The sequence below is a fragment of the Pan troglodytes genome, chromosome 1 (assembly GCF_028858775.2).
Source record: "Pan troglodytes isolate AG18354 chromosome 1, NHGRI_mPanTro3-v2.0_pri, whole genome shotgun sequence".
Classification (NCBI taxonomy): Eukaryota; Metazoa; Chordata; class Mammalia; order Primates; family Hominidae; genus Pan; species Pan troglodytes.
In genome coordinates this window covers 174,628,551-174,651,350 of record NC_072398.2, presented here as the reverse complement: position 1 = coordinate 174,651,350, position 22,800 = coordinate 174,628,551, and the positions used below count along the sequence as shown (strand labels likewise).

The 22,800-nt window shown below is 40.3% G+C and overlaps 1 long non-coding RNA gene across 1 annotated transcript in view; it reads right to left on the bottom strand.

Moving 5' to 3' along the window:
* LOC112204411 (uncharacterized) overlaps positions 1 to 22,800 on the bottom strand; it is a 122,342-nt gene that overhangs the window by 77,567 nt on the left and 21,975 nt on the right. Inside the window, exon 2 of the long non-coding RNA XR_002938065.3 lies at positions 5,602 to 5,715. This is a non-coding gene — a long non-coding RNA (uncharacterized LOC112204411). The remainder of the gene's footprint in view (positions 1 to 5,601; positions 5,716 to 22,800) is intronic.

Below are 22,800 nucleotides of genomic sequence, written 5' to 3'. Positions count from 1 at the left end.
TGAACACTCTACCAAAAACAAGATATACGAATGGCAAATAAGCACATGCAAAGATGCTCAACATCGTTAGTCATTAGGAAAATGCAGATGAAAGCACAGTAAGATATGCTAATCACCTACTAGAATATCTAAATGTTTAAAGACTAACATACCAAGTGCCAGAGAAAATATGGAGCAAGTAGAGCTCTCATACATTGTTGGGAGAAGCATAAAATGTTACTATCAGTTTGGAAAACAGTTTGACATCTTTGTAAAGTTAAACACACCTCTGTCATGTGGCCCAGCCATTCTACTCCTAGGGATTTAACTAAGAGAACTGAAAGCATATGTCCATACAAACACTATTGTTCCTAACAGCTTTATTTGTAATGTCTAAAATTTAGACACAACTAAGATGTTCATCAGCAGGTAAATGGATCCGTGAATATGGTATATCCATATAATGAAACAGTATTGCAATAAAAAGAAGGAACTATTCATACATAGAATAACATGGTAAACCTCAAAATAATTATGCTGATTAAAAAGAGGAAAATGTAAACAGAATATTTACTGTTTGATTTTGTTTATGTAAAATGCTAGAAATACAAAATAATCTACAGTAACAGAAGGCAGATCCATGGTTGCCTGAAGATGGAGATGGGGATGGGGATGGGGATGAGGATGGAGATGGATTTGGGGACAGGGATGGGGGTGAAAATGAGGACAGGCTGGGGAAGGGGATGGGGATGGAGATGTGAATGGGAGTGGGGATGGGAATGGGAGTGGGGATGCAAATGGAGATGCAAATGGGGATGGGGACGGGGTGGAAATGTAGATGGGGATGGGAATGGAGATGAAAATGGGGATGTGGATGGGGATGGGAATGAGGTTGGAGGAAGCAAGTAGAGAAGGACAGGAGAGGACCATCAAGGGGTACAGGGAAGCATATGGGAGTGATGGATATGCTCACTATTTTAATTATTTTTGATAGTTTCATAGGTGTGTATATACATGTATCATATTGTATGCTTTCAATATGTGCAGTTTATTGTACATGAAGAAGAAGGAAGAGGAGGCAGCAGGGGATCAGGAAGAAGAAGCAATAGTAGCTATGATGCTAAGAGTCGCTCTTCTGCGTCATCCAGAGGCAAGCAAATAGTGTCTTCTGCCTTCTTTATGGCTCTCAGCTCCAGGCTAAAATTAGAATAATAGATAAAGCAACTATAGAACAAGGCAGTTGTCCAGAATATTGATTTGGCAAACACTTTTCCAGTGCTTTCTGCTTGCCAGGCTCTCTACTAAGTGCTTTGCATTACTTATCTCACTTAATTCTCTTATCAGTCCTCTGTGGTAAGTACTATTACTATCCTCGTTTTACAGATGAGGAAATAGACCAAAAGTGTTAAGTGCCATGTCCAGGGTTATATGGCAAAGCCAAATTAAATAAAGTTATATAAAAGCAACTCATAGGGCCCAGAACAGAGCAGGCACTTTATAAATATGAGTTGAGACCACTCTACTTGGTATATGTCGGTGAAGGTGACCTTGTCCAGTGATTGAGAATGCAAACTCTGAAGTGGAACAACTTTGGTTCAAACCCATTCACCAGCTATGGGAACTTTGGCTTAGAATTTCACTTCCTGTGCTGTTTCTTCATTTGTAAAACAGGGCCTGATTTAAAGGTTTAATGGAGTAATATATATAAAAAATATGGAATGATGGTTGATAGGCAATAAATTCTCAAAATATGGCACTTATCACATTAGTTGAGTCTTGGTTTGTGCAGCATTTGTTGATTGATTGATGAGAGAAAACACATAGCAATGTTGTACCATCCTCAATAAAATCCACTTGAGAACTCACCAAAACGGTAGTCATATTCTCATTTACTATGCTATTCAGAGCAAAAAAGAGATCTATCTTCCAAACAAAACCCATCATTTGTGTCCTAACAAATTTACTTCTCATCATCAATTCCTCTCTGGCCCTTCCTGGCCATCTCAGGACTCCCTCAACACCCTGTGAGTGAGCCTTAACCTGAGGTCACTTTCTCTTCCTGGACAGACTCCCATAAGCCAGTGCCTCTCTGCCTTCCACTTCTCTTCTTGAACATCCTCATCCTTGGGGCTCTCAAGCTCTCGGGATAAATGGTTCAGAGCCATCTGTGGTATGCTGTCCTCTTTGGACAAAGCTTGTAGCCTAACATTCTACTTTGCTCACCAGCCACATTAATGAGATGACTGTATTATTTTTCCATCCAGTAGAGATGCTTTAGGGAGTGCAAAATAGCCCTATTAATAAGGACTCTGGGTTTAAATGGGACTATCCCCAGAAAACAGCCTATATCCTGTTCATATGACCACCTTCACAGACCTTCTCTCCATTCTCGGTTTGTGCAAAACTCCTTTGCAACTTCATGCATGCTGCTTTACTTAAGCAAGACGCCCTTCCTCTCCCCTTTAATTCCACCACCTATGACTCATCCCATTTCACTTTCAATGACACTTTCAGGCACAGGCCCTCACATCACCCTATATTCCTTTCTTATAGTACTTTTCATAAAACTGTTTCATAACTTATATAATGGCAAAGAACCCTGGCTTGGTGGCTCTTAGTACCAACCCTGTGACCTTTGACAAGTCACTTAATTATTTTCAGGCGCAGTGGCTCATGCTTATAATCCCAATGTTTTGGGGTACTGTGGTGGGAGGACTACTTGAGGCCAGGAGTTCAAGACTAGACTGAACAACATAGCAAGACCCCCACCTCTCCAAAAAATAAATAAATAAATAAATAAATAAATAAAAAGTTACTTAATTCTCTGGGCCTCAGATTACACATGTGTTAAATGGTGATGACAATAGTGCCTATTTTGTGGGGTAATTTTGAAGGGTAAATGGAAAAAAATTTCCATAAATCACTTAACACAGTCCTTTGGTAAGAAGAAAGCTCCTAACAAAGGTTTTTCTTGGGTTTGGTTGTTGTTACCACTATTGCATTTTCCAGTTCGCAGGGCCCTTTCACATTTGGTGTCTTCTTCCTGGTAAAGGACTAGGTTTGTCCTGTTAGAGAGTTGTCAAATGGATTCTGAGAAAGTGAAGTGGCTTTACTCAGGTCACAGCTGGAAGGACCAGGGCCTGAATCCTAAATACTGATGCCACAGTGGGTTTCATTGCTGCTATTTTGACGTCCGTTCTAGCACTCAGTTCTACTGTTTCATAGAGTAGGGAGATGTTGCTGTGAAGGCTTCAATTTACTTCAACATGCCTATATGAAAGTTGGCTAAGTGCTCAGAAAAGAAGTAGCTTTTGAACAGAATGCATTTATAGCTAAAGGCTTCCACACTGGGAGTCAGTGTCAGAGAGATTAAATACCTAGTCTTGGGAATGACATCTGGCTTTAAATCAGCACTCCGCCACTAATCATCATGTGGCCCTGGGCAAGTCCCTTGATCTGTACAAGGCTCAGTTTCCTCGTATATAAAATGGAGATTGCAATGGCACCTCTGTCTTCTAAAGCATATTGCATAATACAGGCAAGTAGCAATACTAAATAAATGTTAACTAGTATTCTGATCTAATTTTTAAGCTCCAGTTGGTGCCTACTGCTCTTGAAGTAAAGACCAAACTCCTTAATATGATCTACAAAGCTTGGATCTATCTAAGTGAACCTGTTTAGCCTAACATCCCACTTTGCTCACTACACACCAGCCACATTAATGAGATGACTATTATTTCTCCATCCAGTAGAGATGCTTTAGGGAGTGCAAAAAAGCTCTATTAATGAATACACTGGGTTTACAAAGGGACTATCCACAGAAAACAGGACCATATGGTCATGTTACACATTGACTTTCTCTCCGTTCTTGGTTTGTGCAAAACTCCATTGCAACTGCATGCATGCTGCTTTACTTAAGCAAAATGCCCTTCCTCTCCCCTTTAATTCCACCACCTATGACTCATCCCTCTAGTTTCATTTTCAATGACACTTTCAGCCATAGGCCCTCACAGCACCCTATATTTCTTTCTTATAATACTTTTTCATAACTTTTGTTTGAACAACTACTTCTCCATCAAGATTGATTTATATCTATCTCTCCCACTAGACTGTAAGCTTCATGAGCATAGACTATGACTGTCTTATTCATCATTATATCAAGTTTCTAGCAGTTACTGAATGAATGAATAAAATTATTATTATATATGACTTGCACAATAACTCTGTAAGATAAAGAAGTATTATCATCTCCATTTTATAGATGTAAAAATGAAAACAGAGAAGTTAAGCAACTTGCCCAAAGTGACACAGTGAGTGAAGTATTGAATACAAGGGACTCTGACCTAGAGTAAGACTCCCAGCTCAATACATTTTCTGCTACTCCATATTGTCTCTTAATATCCTATCTCCATGTCTTTTGGATCTGAAAAACTCAGCCTCTATTACCGACAGCTAATGAATACAAGAGAGATTTCTCTGAACACAGACAAGCCCTCTATCCCTTCTCTTTTAGTGGGGGCTGTTGGAAAGGAAGCTTACTTCAAGTAGATATAAGAAATAAACATTTTTGCCAGCTTGAATGCAGCCTAATCCAGTGGTTATTTAGATTAAAACCCCAGGGCAGTGTCCAGGCTGACCTCATCTCTATGTGGCAGAAGAGTGCCACCAGGTTCAGCCACACTCAGGAGCCTCAGCCCAGGAGAAGTACATAAGGAAATAGTTCAGAATCCCAGTGCTCCAGGGGAGCCTTGATGACTGAAACTTGAGAGGCCTCCTGAACTTGGAAGAGAGGTCAGGCCACCAAATGCTCCATTGTCCATTGAATGTTACATCCCGTGCAATTCCAGATAACTCAATACTACAGTATTCTCTTACAACTGAGAGTATTATATTTTTCAAATGCTTCCATAAACAGCTTTGTTTTCCTTTTAACCTATCAACAACTAAAAAAAAAAATGTGGGAACAAGTAATGCAGTAAAAAATGGTTAAGTGCATGGGATTTGGAGTCAGACAGGTTGAATCCCATTTCTGCTGCCTTCTAGCTATGGAACTTGAATAAGCCACTGAGCCCCTGTGAGCCTCCGTTTTCTCATGTGTAAAATAAAGATACTGTATTACATACAGAGATATCATAGAGTCAGTCAGGTGATGTATGTAAAATGCTTTTCTCAGAAGTTCAATATTAATAGTACTTAAGTCAGAATTTCTGGACTCCACTTTGTTGAGTGGGATTTCTTTACAGTGAGGCCCACCAGCAAATATCCACCTCCTAGTTCATCTCCATAGTTAAATAGCAGGCTGAGTAAATATTTGTGACATGAATCAATAAGCCAGTGAACCTTTGTCCCGTTATGGCACCAAGAAACCTTTCCCTCTCTCCTGGTTTTGGGCCTAAATGCTTCTGGAATAATGAGCTGTCATGGATTGATGAATCACAAAGCAGTGGACTTACAATGCCTTCCAAGCAATCAGGTTTAAAGAAAAATCCTTTAGGGCACATTGATGGGGGGTGAAAGAGAGCGAGGCTGGGTCCTGATGAATCCCACACGCAGCCTGACAGAGTGAATGGCAACCTCTTCAAATCGGTTCTTGGCGGAGGCACTCTGGGAGTTCTTACTTACCAGCCTCTCCGGACCTGTCTGTCCGTCCACCGCAGACTCTACCTCTGATTGGGGAGGCCTGAGTCAGGCGACCAGGGGATCCTGCTGATTGGAGTCAGCTCAATGACTCGTCAGCTGGAAAGAGGGGGATATTGAATTCATCAGTCATGTTGACAGGGGGCGTGGGGTGGAGAGTGCAGGGGAAAACCCAGTGTTGGGCAAAGCTGTGAAGAACACTGGGTTAGACTTGGGCACGATAACCCCTTGAACCAAATTAATGACCCACAGGCTCCCATTGTTTTGTTTCAAATTGTACTGAATGATGGATAATAAATGTTAACCCTTGGGTCTCACTCAAATATCTAAGAAAACAGTAGGCAATTTCTTAAATTTTTTTTCCGAGTGTTTTCATGTATCTTTAAATGTTATACAACATTTATATTTCAGTAATTGGACACGCTGTTACTACCTGGGATGGTAGCAGCCAATTGGGATTTTTTTTTGTTTTCTTTTCTTTTTTTTTTTTTTTGAGACAGAGTCTCACTGTCACCCAGGCTGGAGCACAGTGGTGCAATCTCAGCTCACTGCAACCTCCACCCCTCAGGTTCAAAGATTCTCATGCCTCAGCCTCCTGAGTAGCTGGGATTACAGGCATACACCATCACACCCAGCTAATTTTTGTATTTTAAGTAGAGACGGGGTTTTGTCATGTTGGCCAGGCTGGTCTTGAACTCCTGACCTCAAGTGATTTACCCGCTTTGGACTCCCAAAGTGGTGGGATTACAGGCGTGAGCCACGGCACTTGGTCAACAAATTGGGATTTATTAAACACCTATTTTGTACTATATATATATATATATATATGTTATTTTACTCATTTCTCTGAGAGGGGTGCCTACATAGTTCCCAAATTATAGATAAGAAAACAGGGAAAGACAGGGGACTAATTTGCAGAGTCACTTTACAAGACAGTGACAGAGGCTGAACACAGTGGCTCACACCTGTAATCCCAGCATTTTGGGAGGCCCAGGCAGGAGGATTGGTTGAGACCAGAAATTTGAGACCAGCCTGAGAAACACCAAGGCCCCATCTCTACAAAAAATAACAATTAAAAAATTAGCCAGGTGTGGTGGCAGATGCCTGTAATCCCAGCTACTTGGGAGGCTGATGCAGGAAGATCACTTGAGTCCAGGAGTTGAAGGATGCAGTGAGCTATGAATGCACCATTGTACTCCAGCTTCGGTGACAGAGAAGGACCCTGTCTCTGAAAAAAAAAAAAAAAAAAAAAAAAAAAAAACAGTGACAGAACCAGAATTTTAACTCAAAGCTATGCAACTCTAAAGTGTATCAGTCCATGCCCTGCCCCTTTTGCCTCTGCTCCAAGAATCAGTAGCAGGGGTTGGTTTGGCCCATTGCTCACCAGTTGATACCATGTACCTGTGTTTCACTGGTTAAGTTTTGAAGTGAATTGTTTCTCCCAACAGCCTTGTTAAGTGACCAAGCTAAATTTGAGGTCAAGTGTCTTTGGTGTCAAGAGAAGCTCTAGTCCAGCTGGTCTCTGTAAGAGTCCCTCCTAGAACTTCCTCCCTGACTGGTCTACTCCAGGAGCCACCAAGATGTACCTTTTTCCAGATATTCAGAGCCAGAACAGTCCTTGAAATTCTTCTTTTTCAGATTGCTGGGGCTGTCCTAATTAGCACAATGGTAATTGTTGGGAGGGGAGTTTGACAGTTGGCCCAGGGACCTGGGCCAAGGCCCCCTCTGGCTATGATGTTCTGAGATTATGTGAATTAAGGGTTCCCTCTGGTTCAGAATCCATATTCCACACTCTGCTCTCTCAGCCTGGCTTCCATGTCCAGAGATTATATGCTAGCTTTAGTACTTTTAGGCTAATGATACTGAATCACAGGTTTGGAAGGGACTTTAGGACTGTCAGGTCCAATCTACAATTCAATAGTTGGATCTCATCTGCAATATCCCTGCCAATTGGTTTCCCCTCTGCTTACCCTTCTCCAGCAATGAGGAGCTCATTACCTCATTCCTTCTTTGGATAATGTGGCTGTTAGAAAGTTCTTTCTTTGCTTTAAGTTGTTTCAGGCAGAAGGGACAACATGAGCAAAGATGTGGAGGAGAAAACAGCTTGCGTCACTCAATGAGGATTTGGAATCAGGAGACTAGGGTCAAGACCCACATCTCCTACTTCTTAGCTGGTGACCTTGGATAGGAATTTAACCCTCGTGAACTTAGGTATTTCTTTTCTTAGCTATGAAATAGGGTTAATACCTGCCCTATCTACCCCCAAGGACTTGCTGTGAGGATCAAATGAGAAAATGAATAGCTACTTTCAGAGAAAAAGGGTGTGTACATTTGTAACAGGATAGTTATTATCATTGACAGTTTTTGTTTGTTTGTTTGTTTGTTTGTTTGTTTGTTTTTGAGACAGAGTCTCACTCTTTCATTTGTTTGTTTGTTTGTTTGTTTTTGAGACAGAGTCTCACTCTTTCATCCAGGCTGGAATGCAGCAACGTGATCTCAGCTCATTGCAACCTCCGCCTCCTAGGTTCAAGTGATTCTCATGCCTCAGCCTCCTGGGTAGCTGGGATTACAGGCATGAGCCACCATGCCTGGCTAATTTTTGTATTTTAGAGATGGGTTTTACCATGTTGGCTAGGCTGGTCTCAAACTCCTGACCTCAGGTGATCTGCCCACCTCAGCTTCCCAAAGTGCTGGGATTACAGGCATGAGCCACAGCACCCGACCATCACTGATAATCTTTTATCCAACTTTTTCCACTTTAAATAAGAAAGGAACCAAAGCAGTTGTCTTTGATTTGTTTTGTTACTATTTGCAAGGCAAGAGGTTTGACACTTGCCATAAAATGCAGGAGTAGCACTTGCCCAAATTTTGTCCTATAGTGGACTCAATATATTTTCAGAGAGCATCATGAAATGGTATCTCACTCATGCCCAAATCTCCTTCCCAATTCAGGCACATTGTTTGGGTCTCCCTGGGGAAAGGGCTGACACTTGTGCTCATTTGCACCCAAGCTGCTGAGGGCTTGCACTGACAGAAACAGATGTCAGCAGGGTGAAACCAACACATTAATTTTGCCTGATGACCTAAGCCAGATGTGGATAGAAGTCTCCAGAGGTAAGAAAGAGGGCGAGAAAAGATTATGGCCTCTCCCTGCTGTACCACAATCCATTCTGATTTTTCAAGATTATCTTTCAGCCATCAGCCCCAAAACTGACTAAATATCTCATGCAGCCTTTCTGAGCCAGCATCCCCAGGCTCTCCAGATTTGACCATCTCTGAATAATTGTGAGTATCACCTTTTAGGAAAGACCTCCCTGACCATTTCAAATGCCACAGTTCTTGATCTAGATGATATATCATTTCATTCTCAAAATAGTCCTCTGTGGTAAGTTTTATCATTTCCTTTATTTAGATGTGGAAAGCGAAGCTAAGAAAGGTGAAAGTGCTTATTTAAGTTCACAAGGATAGCAGAACCAAAGCTAAAACTAAAGTATTTTAACTTTAAAAGAAAAAGAATTATTAAAGACAACTTATCATAAATGTATGTTTCAACAAAGATGCCAACATTAATTAAATTCCTTCTCTGTTCAAGACTCTACATGAAATACTGGAAACGAGATGAGGGTATAGATGAGTATTTCACTCTGTTGAAGAATAGTTTGGGGAGAGGTTTCCTTTTGTAAGCTATAAAGTATGTAATTCTTGGGTCTGCTCATTCAACAAGTATTTAATGGTATCCACTAAGGTGCCAACCAAGGCACTTGATGGCTCCTGGAGTAGACCAGTCCGGGAGGAGATTCTAGGAGGAACTCTTACAGAGACCAGCTGGACTGGAGCTTCTCATGACACCAAAGACACTTGACTTCAAATTTAGCTTGGTCACTTAACAAGACTGCTGGGAGAAACAATTCACTTCAAAACTTAACTGGTGAAACACATGTACATGGTATCAACTGGTGAGCAATGGGCCAAACCAACTCTTGCCATTGATTCTTGGAGCAGAGGCAAAATGGGCAGGGCATGAACTGATACACTTTAGAGTTGCATAGCTTTGAGTTGAAATTCTGGTTCTGTCACTCTTTTTTTTTTTTTTTTTTTTCAGAGGCAGGGTCCTACTCTGTCACCCAAGCTGGAGTGCAACGGCGTATTCATAGCTCATTGCATCCTTCAACTCTTGGACTCAAATGAGGAGTCCAGGAGTTGGATAATACACCATTATAACTATCTTTTTGCAAATCCAGAGATGAATAATCCATGTGCACAAGATGAAGAAGAAAGATTAGAAGGAAATCATTTCACATGGTTAAAGAAATGCAGCAATCAAGGTCTATAAAGAGCAAACTTGTCCAACCTGCGGTTGATGGTCCACGGTCCACACGTAGCCCAGGAAGGCTTTGAGTGCAGCCCAGCACAAACTGGTAAACTTTCTTAAAACATTATGAGATTTCTTTTTGCAATTTTTTTAGCTCATCAGCTATTGTTAGTGTTAGTGTATTTTGTGTGTGGCCCAAGATAATACTTCTTCCAATGCGGCCCAGGGAACAAAAAGATTGAACACCCCTGACACAGAGTATATGGAAGCACTGAACAAGCCTTATGTATCCCAGATCCAGGGAGGTGGGGATGTAGGAGGGTGAGGTCAGAAAGCCTTCTGGAAGGAGCTCTCATGTGACTTAAGGCTTAAAATTCAAGTATGTCTTTGCCAGGTTAACAAATGAGAAAGGGATATTCCAGGGAGTAGTAATACAGCTGACAGGGTGCTGTGCATACCAAACCACAAGCTTAAAGCCTGATGAGAGAGTTGGCAAGTAATGAGATGGAACAGAACGGCAAGGGTTGGATCATGAAGGATCTAAGGAGCCAGGCCATGGAGTTTGGACTTCATCTCAAAAACAATAGGAAACCACAGAAGGGTTTTAAGCCATGGAGTTAAATTACTTGACCTAAGTGGATTATTATTTATTATCTTAGGATATAATTACATACACAGAGACTCAGGAATGCACAATGTTTTGATTTGAGATAGTTTTCTTCTCCAGTCATAATGTGTTTCTAAAAATTGATTGATATTCATGATGGATCCTAAGTTAAATTATTCTGTTACAGGGGAAATTTTTGAAGTTTTAACAATTAAAGCTATCTAATAAACCAAAAGACAGTTGCCAAAAAGCAAAATTGGAGCTAATGGCTAGCCTCTCAGCATCACTCTGGATTTGTTAATACATCTTGAGCACCTACAATGAGCCCTGTACTGGCAGGGGGGCACATAGAATTTTAGGGTACTCTTGCCTTCACCTGGAAAAATACGGGTCCTGAAAGAAGAGGAACCTGGTCTGAAGGGAAGGAGGAGAACTTAATTCTCAGTATCTGCCTTGTCACCTATCCATCATGGAAGTCCCTGGAGTCTAGACTCTGACCTTTAAAAAAAAAATCAACTTCATTGAGATATTTATATACAATGAAACACCCATTTGAATAACACAATTTGATGAATTTTGACAAATGTATTAACTCATAAAACCATCACCACAACCAAGGTATAAAATATTTCCAAAATCCCAAACAGTTGGCCTGTGCCCTTTCCAAGTTTCCCTTGTAATCCAGGCCCTCAAGATGAGGAACTTTCCTACCCTGTTCCCTGCATATGCCCCACTCCCACATGCCATGTGACCACCAATGTTCCTTCTGTCCCTATCAATGGAATAATACAGTATGTGTCCTTTGTGTACATTATCTTTTGCTTAGCATGATTTTTAGATTCTTCCATGTTGAGTTGAATACCTCAATAGTCCCTTACTTTTTATTGCTAACTAGTATTTCATTGTATGAATTTACCAAAATTTGTTTATGCATTCATCTGTTGATGGATATTTGGATTGTTTCTAGGTTTGGGGTATTATGAATAGAGACGTTATGAACATTTGTATACAAGTCTTTGAGCTATGATTTCTTTTCTCTTTTTTTTTTTTTTTTTTTCGAGATCAAGTTTCACTCTCGTTGCCCGGGCTGGAGTGCAATGGTGCAATCTCAGCTCACTGCAATCTCTGCCTCCTGGGTTCAAGTGATTCTCCTGCCTTAGCCTCCCAAGTAGCTGGGATTACAGGCATGCATCAACCTGCCCAGCTAATTTTTTGTATTTAGTAGAGATGGGGTTTTACCATGTTGGTCAGGCTGGTCTCGAACTCCTGACCTCAGGTGATCCACCCACCTCAGCCTCCTGATTTCATTTTTTTTTAGGTAACTACTCAGGAGTGGAACTGCCTAGTTGGCACACATGTTTAACATTACAAGAAACTGTCAAATTGTTTTTCAACATGGGCGTTCCATTTTACATTCCAGCCACTAATAGACAACAGTTCCAGTGCCCCACTTCCTTACCAACATTAGGCATCATCAATCTTTTGAATTACAATCATTCCAATTGGTGTGTTGTGGTATCTAATTGTTGTTTTATGTTTTCCTAATTACTAATGAGTTTGTCTGTTTTAACAACTACATGAGAAAAAAATTTTTACTGACTGAATAGGTAAGATCCATGGCTATAGCTCAACACTCACATGATACTGCTTTACTCATCTTGTGTTTTTGCAAGACACTGTGGTAGAGACTAGAAAACTTGGGAGGACTTGCAAAGAAATCTTGGAATAACACATGAAGGATGATGTGAAAAGTGATTCCGAAGCAGACCACCCTTTCCTGTGCTTATTACTCATTTGTACACCTTGTTTTATGAAAAATCTTCTCTAATCTTTTGCTCACCTTTTTTATTAAATTGGTAATAATATTATTGAATTGCACAAGTTCTTTGTTCTGGATACAAGGCCTCTGTTAAATATATGTTTTGTAATAATTTTCTCTTAGTCTATGGCTTGCCTTTTCATTTCTTAACAGTGTTTTTGGAGATACTCTTAAGTGTTTTTGAGTGTTTTAGTGAAATTAAATTCTCCTTTTTTTTTTTTTTTTTGAGATGGAGTCTTGCTCTGTCACCCAGGCTGGAGTGCAGTTGTGCAATCATGGCTCACTGTGGCCTTGACCTCCCAAGCTCAAGCGATACTCCCACCTCAGCTTCCTTGGTAGCTGGGATCACAGGTACTTGCCACCATGCCCAACTGATTTTTTAAATTTTTTTGTAGAGACAGGGTCTCCCTATGTTGCCCAGGCTGGTCTGGAACTCCTCATCTCAAGTGATTCTCCTGCCTCAGCCTCCCAAATTATTGGGATTATAGGCGTGAGTCACTGCACTTGGCCTAATTTCTCCTTTTAAGTGTCATGCTTTTTGTTTCCTGAGAAACCATTGACAATCCTATTGAAAAAATATTCTCCTTTCTTCTAGAAGTTTTGTAGTTTTAGGTTTTACCTTTAGGTTTTTATCCATTTCAGTTAGTTATTATGTATGGTATAGTGAAAAGAGCAAGGTGAATTTTTCCTCATATAGGTAATACATGAGGAAAAATTTTTTCAACACCATTTATTGAAAAAACTATCTTTTCTCCCATTGAATTACCTTAGCACCTTTATAAAAAATCAATTGATTGAAAGGAGAACAGAGACTTCAGCAAGATAGAGAACAGAGACTTCAGCAAGATAGCTAATTAGGGTTACCTGGTGCTCACCCCCTTCACAAGACCAAAACAAATAAACAACTATATTTCATGCTTTCTTAGTCACCGGAGTGACTGAGAAAGCATGCTGGAGAGCACCAGGGGAAAGTTGATATCACTGTGGAGCACAGGAAACCCAGGACAGCGTCACGGAGAGGGGAGCAAGGCGTTCTGCCTCTGCCCACACTGCCTCCTCCATTGGGATAGGCTCAGGGTTAAGGGGACTTCTTACAGGGAAATGGTAAGCTGGAGATCCCCAGTGGTCTTCATTGTCACTACCAACGCCATCCAACCTTACTACAGGAGAGTCCTCCAGTCCTTGCAGGCACTGAATTCCATCTGGAGAGTAGCCAGGAGTTCAAGCAGCAGCCTTGCATCATAGTAGGAGCCTGCCTTGAGCATCTCCCACCCTGTGAGCTAAGCTGCCACAAACAGCTTGGCACCATCTTGAAACTGGAACCACTACTAGCATCAGTCCCCTGGGGATTAGTAGCAACTGACTGTCTCCATCCCTGAGGCCCCACTGTCATTCCATCACATTCACATGGTTGACTGCTGGCTGCCTAGAGCCTAGGCCAGATATAATGACCAAGACCCTGGTGTCTAAACTGATGCAGCACACCACCACGCCAGGGACAAGGCAGACCTGCACAGCAGAAAAGCCAACACACAGCCACCCAGCATTGTTGCCTGCCCACACCCACACCACAGGCAGGCAGCCCACCCAGTCCATGTGTGCCCGTGACTAGCTAGAATGCCAGTCCAGCCATCACCCTCACCCTCGGGAAAGACTGCCACAGGGCCACCTAGCCCTGCAACACCACAATGGCACAACAGCTGGTCAGCAGCAGCCTTGCCTTTCTTGACAGACCACCACTGGGCTACCCAGCATCATGCACCCATGCACACCCACCTGGCCCAACATCCAGCTTAGTGGTAGCCCTGCCTCCCCAGAGAGACAGCACCACAGCTGCCAGGCTGACTGTACCCTTGTGCACCCAAGCCTAGTTTGACAAGAAATTTAAACTCAATAGCAAAAAGACCCAAAAACAACCCAATTAAGAAATAGACAAAAGTCTTCAATAGGTATTTCTCAAAAAAGACATACAAATGGCCAAAAGGTATACAAAATATGCTTATCACTAATAATCAGGAAAATGCAAACCAAAACCACAGTGAGATACCACCTCACTCTAATTAGAATGGCTATTACCAAAAAGACAAAAGAAAACAAGTGTTGGCAAGGATGTGGAGAAAAAGGATACCGTTGGTGGGAGTGTAGGCTAATACAGTCATTACAGAAAACAGAGATAGAGATACAGGCTAATACAGGCTAATACAGTCATTACAGAAAACAGTATAGAGATTACCTCAAAAATTAAAAATAGAACTACCATATGATCCAGTAATCCCATTGCTGGGTATATATCCAAAGGAAATCAAATCAGTGTGTCAAGGGTATATATCCAAAGGAAATCAAATCAGTGTGTCAAAGACATACCTGCACTACCATGTCTATAAGCAACACTATTCACAATAGCTAAGATATGGAATCAACCTAAGTGTCTAACAACAAATGAATGGATAAAGAAAATGTGGGCTGGGCATGGTGGCTCACGCCTGTAATCCCACCACTTTGGGAGGCCGAGGTAGGCGGATCACCTGAGGTCAGGAGTTCGAGACCAGCCTCACCCACATGGAGAAACCCTGTCTCTACTAAAAATACAAATTAGCCAGGCTTGGTGGCACATGCCTGTAATCCCAGCTACTTGGGAAGGCTGAGGCAGGAGAATCACTTGAACCTGGGAGATGGAGGTTGCGGTGAGCCAAGATCGCGCCATTGCACTCCAGCCCGGGCAAGAGCAAAACTCTGTCTCAAAAAAAAAAAAAAAGAAAATGTGATATATATACCCAATGGAATACTACTCAGCCATAAAAAATAATAAGATCCAGTCATTTGCAACAACACTTATGAACCTCAAGGACATCATGTTAAGTGAAATGATCTAGACACAGAAAGACAAATACTGCATAATCTCACTCATATGTGGAATGTTAAAAAAAAAAAAAAAAAGTTGATATCATAGGAGCAGAGTAGAACAGTAGTTACCAGAGGATGGGGAGTGGTGAGGGGCGGGGAGGATAGGGAGAGGTTGGTAAGTGGGCACAAAGTTACAATTAGGTAGGATGAATAAATTCTGGTGTTCCATTGCACAGTAGGGTGAATATGGTTAACAGTAAAATATTGTATATTATTAAATAGCTAGAAGAGAGGCTTTTGAATATTCTCACCACAAAGAAATGATAAATGCATGAAGTGATGGATACACTAACCACCCAGATTGGATTATTCTACGATGTAGATATGTATTCCTGGACACAGGAAAACAGTAAAAGAGGAATCCCCAGAACTCTGGGAGAGACCCTATACCCAAGAGGCCTTTGTTTCCGACATGTGGAGCTACCTAAAGACTGCACAGGGACATTGCTTCAGAAAGAGAACCCACACAAAATTCCACAGGTATTCAAGCCTAGGGCAGCCTCAGCCAGGTGCCATTTGGAGAGTCCCCACGTACCAATGATCTACAGACATGGCTGCAGCCACTGTGTTTCTCCAAGGAGAGAGAGAAGAGAACAGGCACTTCCACACAATCCTTGGAGGGTCCCTGCCACCCTGCTGTGACCTGCTGTTGAGGATGAGACATTAATGGAACACACTCCCCACAGCTTCTTGTTCACATTGCTTGTCTGTGTGGTGCCCCACCCTCTCCAGTCCCAGGCTCATGGTACTACTTTGAGAACAACCCTTGGCCTGAGTTTAGGCTGATATGGCTGCAACCACCACCCAGCCAAGGAGGGACAGGGAAGCCAAGTTCTCCTATGCATACATAGGACAATGCCCAACATCCTGCTAGGAGCTGCTGTGAGACTGAGACTTTAACAGATCACACTCCACACAGTTTCTTGCCCATGCTGTTTCCACCTGAGAAGGGTCCCACTCTTTCCAGTCACAAGCCCACATATGGCACTCTTTTGAGAATTTAGAGATATTGTTTGGCCACCTGGCAGCAGCAGCCACAACAGACATTTTAGTCTTGGGCCAGAGATTGGAGAACTTGCTCTGGAATGGTGGAAGGGCCCCCATAGCCAGAATTTAGCAGGGAATGTGGAGAGTGGCCCAGCAGTAGCTGTTGAAATTAAGTCCTCTCCCATCACAGGACTGGAGCAAGAGGAGAGTTGCTGAAGCTGAGTTTTTCCTGGGCAGTGAGACTTGCAGCCAGGGACAGCTTTATGACCTGGAACCCATCTGTGGGTGTCATTGCTGGGGGCCTCAGCCTTCTCCCTAGCTCTTTTGAGGGACAGGGCCCCAGCAGCTCTGAGAAGAAGGAGGGGCCCCACTCCCCTGGAGATCCAACCCTCAGTGCAGTCTGCCCCTAAGGACAGGGGAACACAGTCTACCAAAGCCCTCCTTAGGTCAAAGAAAAGGTGAGCATGGCATCAGCTACTGAAGGCAGCACCACCAAAGCCCAGGAGCAGATGTGGAGAGGGGTCATATCTCATATCCGAGCCCCTTCCTCAGTACACTGTTGCTGACTTGGCGTTGGCTCTTCCTGTCAGGGCCTGGGGAGTGTAGGCTGAAGGAGACTGCTTCTCGGGCTTCTCCAGTGGCTCCACCCCCACTGAAGGCAAACGCATACCTGGGGGAGGGTATGCATTAGAGAAAGCCACTGCAACTTATTTGCAACTAAGGAACCTGTGCAGAGCATTGGTACCTTGAAATCACCCATAAATGAAGCCAATCAATCTTGCAAATATATACCACAGCCATACTGCCATAAATGAAAAAATAAATAAATAAAATAAAATAAAGAAGACCCATCCAAACAATATCAAATTTTTTAAAAGTGTCGGCTTTCTCAAATGAGAAGAAACTAGCACAAGAACTTTAACAATACAAAAAGGCAGAGTGTGTCATTGCCTCCAAAGGATCTCAGTAGCTCCCAAGCAATGGATCCTAACCAGAATAAAACGTCTGGAATGACGGATATAGAATTCAGAATATGGATAATGAAGAAAACAAGATCCAAAAGGAAGCTGAAATCCAACACAAAGAAGCCAAAAAACAGATCCAAGATTTGAAAGATGACATAGCTGTATTAAGAAAGAACCAAACAGAACTTCTGGAATTGAAAAATTTACTACAGAAATTTTTAAATACAGTTGTAAGCCTTAATAACAGACTAAAGCAAGCAGAATTTCAGAGCTCAAAGGCCTGTCCTTCAAATCGACCCAATCAGAAATAAACATATAATAATAATTTTTTAAAATGAACAAAGCCTTCAAGAAATATAGGATTATGTTAAGTGACCAAAGCTGTGACTTATTGGCATGCTTGAGAGAGAATAAGAGAAAGTAAGTAACTTGGAAGACATATTCAAAGACATAATTCAGGAAAATTTCTCCAACCTTGCTAAAGAGGTCGACATGAAGATACAAGAAATCTGAAGAACTCCTATGAGATACTATACAGTATGACCATCCCAAGGGCACACAGTTATCAGATTATCCAAGGACAATATGAAAGAAGAAATCTTAAAGGCAGCTAGAAAAAAAGGGTCACATTACCTATAAAAAGAAACCCATCAGACTAACAGCAGACTTCTCACCGGAGACCTTACAAGCCAGAAGGAAGTGAGGGCCCATTTTAGCATTCTTAAAGAAAAGAGATGCCAGCCAAGAATTTCATATCTCACCAAACTAAACTTCATAAACTAAGGAAAAATACTGTTTCTCAGACAAGCAATCACTAAGGGAATTCATCACCATCAGACTGGCCCTAAAAGAGATGCTTATGGGAGTTGTAAACATGGAAACAAAAGAACAATACTTTCTACCATAAAAGCACATGCAAGTGTACAACCCACAGATCCTATAAAGCAACTACAGAATCAAGAATGCAAAGCAACTAGCTAACAACATTACAAAACCTCACATAACAATATTAAACTTGAACATAAGTGGCCTAAATATTCCACTTAAAAGACATAGAGTGGACAATTACCTTAAAAAAAAAAAAAAAAAAAACAAGATCCATTCTTCTGTCTTCAAGAGACCCATCTCACACATAGCAACACCTGTGAGCTCAAAGTAAAGGGATGGAGAAAGATCTATCATACAAATGGAAAACAGAAATAGAGTAGAGGTCACTCTTCTTGTATCAGATAAAATGAACTTTAAATGAACAACAGCAAAAAAAGACAAACAATTTTATTTTTATTATTAAATAATAACAAAGGGTTTAATTCAACAAGAAGACTTACCTATCCTAAATATATAAACACACAACATTAAAGCACACCTATGTATAAAACAATTACTTCTAGACCTAAGAAAAGACTTTGGCAGTCACATAATAATAGTAGGGAGCTTCAACACCCCATTGACAATATTAGATCATCAAGGCAGAAAACTAAAAAAGAAATTCTAGACTTAAATTTGACACTTGACCAATTAGATCTACTAGAAAACAGAATACTCCACCCAACAACCACAGAATATACATTCTTCTTATCTACACATAGAACATACTCCAATACTGGCCACATGTTTGGTCATAAAGCAAGTTTCAATAAATTTTTTTAAAAAAGCAAGCATTTCTTGGACCATGGTGGAGTAAAAATAGAAATCAATACCAAGGGGAACCCTCAAACCCACAAAAATACATGGAAACTAAACAACTTCTCCTGAATGGCTTTTGGCTAAAACAATAAAATTAAGGCAGAAATAAAAAACTTATTTGAAGCAAATGAAAATAGAGACACCATTTATCAAAACTGCTGGCATGTAGAAAAAGCAATGTTAAGAGGAGAGTTTATATTGCTAAACACATACATCAAGAAGATAGAAAGATTTCAAATTAACAACCCAACCTCATACCTAAAGGAACTAGAAAAATAAGAGCAAACTAATCCCAAAGCTAGCAGAAGAAAAGAAATAACTAAAATCAGAGCAGAACTAAATGAAATTGAGACCCCAAATACTATACGAAGAATCAACACAATGAAAAGTTGAGTTTTTGAAAGAGACTAGTATGAACATTTCTATGCATACAAAGTAGAAAATCTAGAGGAAATGGATAAGTTCCTGGAAACACAGGATCTCCCCAGTTTAAAACAGGAAGAAACAGAAATCCTGAACATACCAATAATGAGTAATGAAATTGAATCTTCATCATAATGTAAAAAAAAAAAAAAGCTACTGTCCAAAAAAACCCTGGACCAGATGGATTCACAGCTGAATTCTGTCAGACATATAAAGAAGAGCTCATATCAATTCTACTGAAACTATTCCAAAAAATCAAGGAGAAAGGGCTCCTCCCTGATTCATTCTACAAAACCAGTATCATCCTGATACCAAAACCTGGCAAAGACACAACAAAAGAAAACTACAGGCCAATATCCCTCATGAAGATAGATGCAAAAATCCTCAACAAAATACTGGCAAATCAAATCCAGAAGCACATAAAAAAGTTGATTCACCATAATCAAGGGGGTTTTATTTCTGGGATGCAAGGGTGGTTCAACATATACAAATCAATACATGTGATTTACCACTTAAAAATAATTAAAAACAAAAGCCATATATATGATAATCTCCATTGATACAGAAGAAAAGCATTTGATAAAATCCAATATCCCTTTATGATTTAAAAAAAACCCTCAGTAAACTAGGCATCAAAGGAACATATGTCAAAATAATGAAAGCCATCTATGACAAACCCACAGCCAACATCATACCAAATTGGCAAAAGTTGGACACATTCCCCTTAAGAATTGGAGCAAGACAAGGATGTCTAGTCTCAGCACTCCTATTCAACATAGTACTGGAAGTCCTAGCTAGAGGAATCAGGCAAGAGAAATAAATAAAAGACATCCAAATAGGAAAAGAGGAGGTCAAATTATCCCTCTTCACTGATAATATGATTATATACCTAGAAAACTCTAAAGATTCTGCCAAGACTCCTACACCTGATAAGCAACTTCACCAAATACTTGGGATACAAAATTAATATGCAAAAATTGGTAGCATTTCTATACACCAATAACATTCAAGCTGAGAGTCAAATCAAAACCACAATGCCATTTGCAATAGTCACACAAAGATAAAATAAAATAGTTAGTAATACATGTAACCAAGGAGGTGAAAGATCTCTAAAAGAGGAACTAAAAAACACTACTGAAAGAAATCATAGATGACACAAACAAATAAAAAAGCATTCCATGCTCAGGGATTGGAGGAATTAATACCATTAAGATGTTTCTACTGCCCAAAGCAGTCTATAGATTTAATGCTATTTTATAAAATTTTCATCATTTTCCACAGAACTAGAAGAAAACTATTCTAAAATTTATATGGAATCAAAAAAGAGCCTGAATAGCTAAATCAATCCTAAGCAAAAATAATAAAGCCAGAAGCATCACATTATCTGACTCAAACTATACTACAAGACTACAGTAACCAAAACAGCATGGTACTGGTTAAAAAAAAAAAAAAGAAAGAAAAAAAATGACACATAGACCAATGGAACAGCATAGACTCCTGAAATAAAGCTGCACACTTACAACCAACTGATCGTCAACAAAGTCAACAAAAATAAACAGTAGGGAAAGGATATCCTATTAAATAAATTGTGCTGGGAAAAATGGCTAACCATATGCAGAAGAATGAAACTGGACCCCCACCCCCATCCCACCTCTTACCACATACAAAAATTAACTCAAGCTGGATTAAAGGCTTAAATGTAAGACTTCAAATTATAAAAATCCTAGAAGAAAACATAGGAAATACTCTTCTAGAGATTGGCCTAGGCCAAGAAATTTATGACCAAGTCCTCAAAATCAATTGCAACAAAAAAAAAAATCACAATTGAGATCTAATTAAATGAGAGAGCTTCAGCACAGCCAAAGAAACTATCAACAGAGTAAACAGACAGCCTACAGAATGAAAGAAAATATTCGCAAACTGTGCATCTGACAAAGGTCTAGTATCCAGAATCTATAGGGAACTTAAACAAATCAACAAGAAAAAAACAAATAACACCATTAAAAGGTGGGCAAAGTGAACAGACACTTCTCAAAAGAAGATATACAAGTGGCCAGAAAACACATGAAAAATTGTTCAACATAACTGATCATCAGAAAGATGCAAATTAAAACCACAATGAGATACCATCTCACACCAGACAGAATGGCTATTATTAAAAAGCCAAAACGTAACATATGTTGGTGAGGTTGAAGAGGAAAGGAAAAGTTATACACTGTTGATGGGAATGCAAATTAGTTCAGCTGCTATGAAGGGCAGTTTGGAGATTTTTCAAAGAACTAAAAATAGAACTACTACCGGCTGGGCGTGGTGGTTCATGCCTGTAATCCTAGCACTTTGGGAGGCCAAGGTGGGAGGATCATGAGGTCAGGAGATTGAGATCATCCTGGCTAACATGGTGAAACTCTGTCTCTACTAAAAATACAAAAAATTAGCTGGGCATGGTGGTGGGTACCTGGAGTCCCAGCTTCTAGGGAGGCTGAGGCAGGAGAATGGCATGAACCCGGGAGGCAGAGCTTGCAGTGAGCTGAGACTACACCACTGCACTCCAGCCTGGGCGACAGAGCGAGACTCCATCTTGGAAAAAAAAAAAAATATATATATATATATATATATATAACTGCCATTCACCCCAGCAATCCCATTATTGGGTATATACACAAATGAAATAAATAGTCTACCAAAAAGGCACCTGCATTCATATGTTTATTACAGACAACACTATTCAAAATAGCAAAGACATGAAATCAACCCAGGTATTCATCAATAGTGATATGAATTTTTTTAAATGTGGTATATATACACGGTGAAATATTATGCAGCCATAAAAAAGAATAAAATCATGTCTTTTGCAGCAATGTGAATGGAGCTGGAGGCCATTATTCTAAGCATATTAATGAAGAAACAGAAAACTAAATACCACATGTTCTCACTTACAAGTAGGAGCTAAACATTGGGTATACACGGACACAAATATGGGAACAATAACTATCGGGGATTCTGAAAAGAGGGAGAAAAGGAGGAAGGCAAGGGTTGAAAAATTACCTATCAGGTACCATGTTTACTACTAACCTCAGCATCACACAATATGCCCATGTACAAACCTGCATATGGACCCCATGAATCTAGAAAAAATATATATATAATTGAGTAACATGTTCCAGCTTTGCTCACCTTTTTTAAAAAATATGAATCTATTCTAGGTCCTTTGCATTTCTATAGGTACTTTAAAATCAGCTTGTCAATCTTGATAAAAAGCCTGCTAGGGTGATTGATTGTGCTAAATCCATAGATCAATCTGGGAAAAAACATATATCTTAACAAGATTGAGTTTTCCTTTCCATAAACTTGACGTCCCTATTTATTTAGGTCTTCTTTAATTTTTCTCAGTAATATATTTTTTATTGTCCAGGTCTTATGCATATTTTGCTAAATTTCTCCATAAGTATTTCATCTTTTCTTAATGCAGTTGTGAATGGAC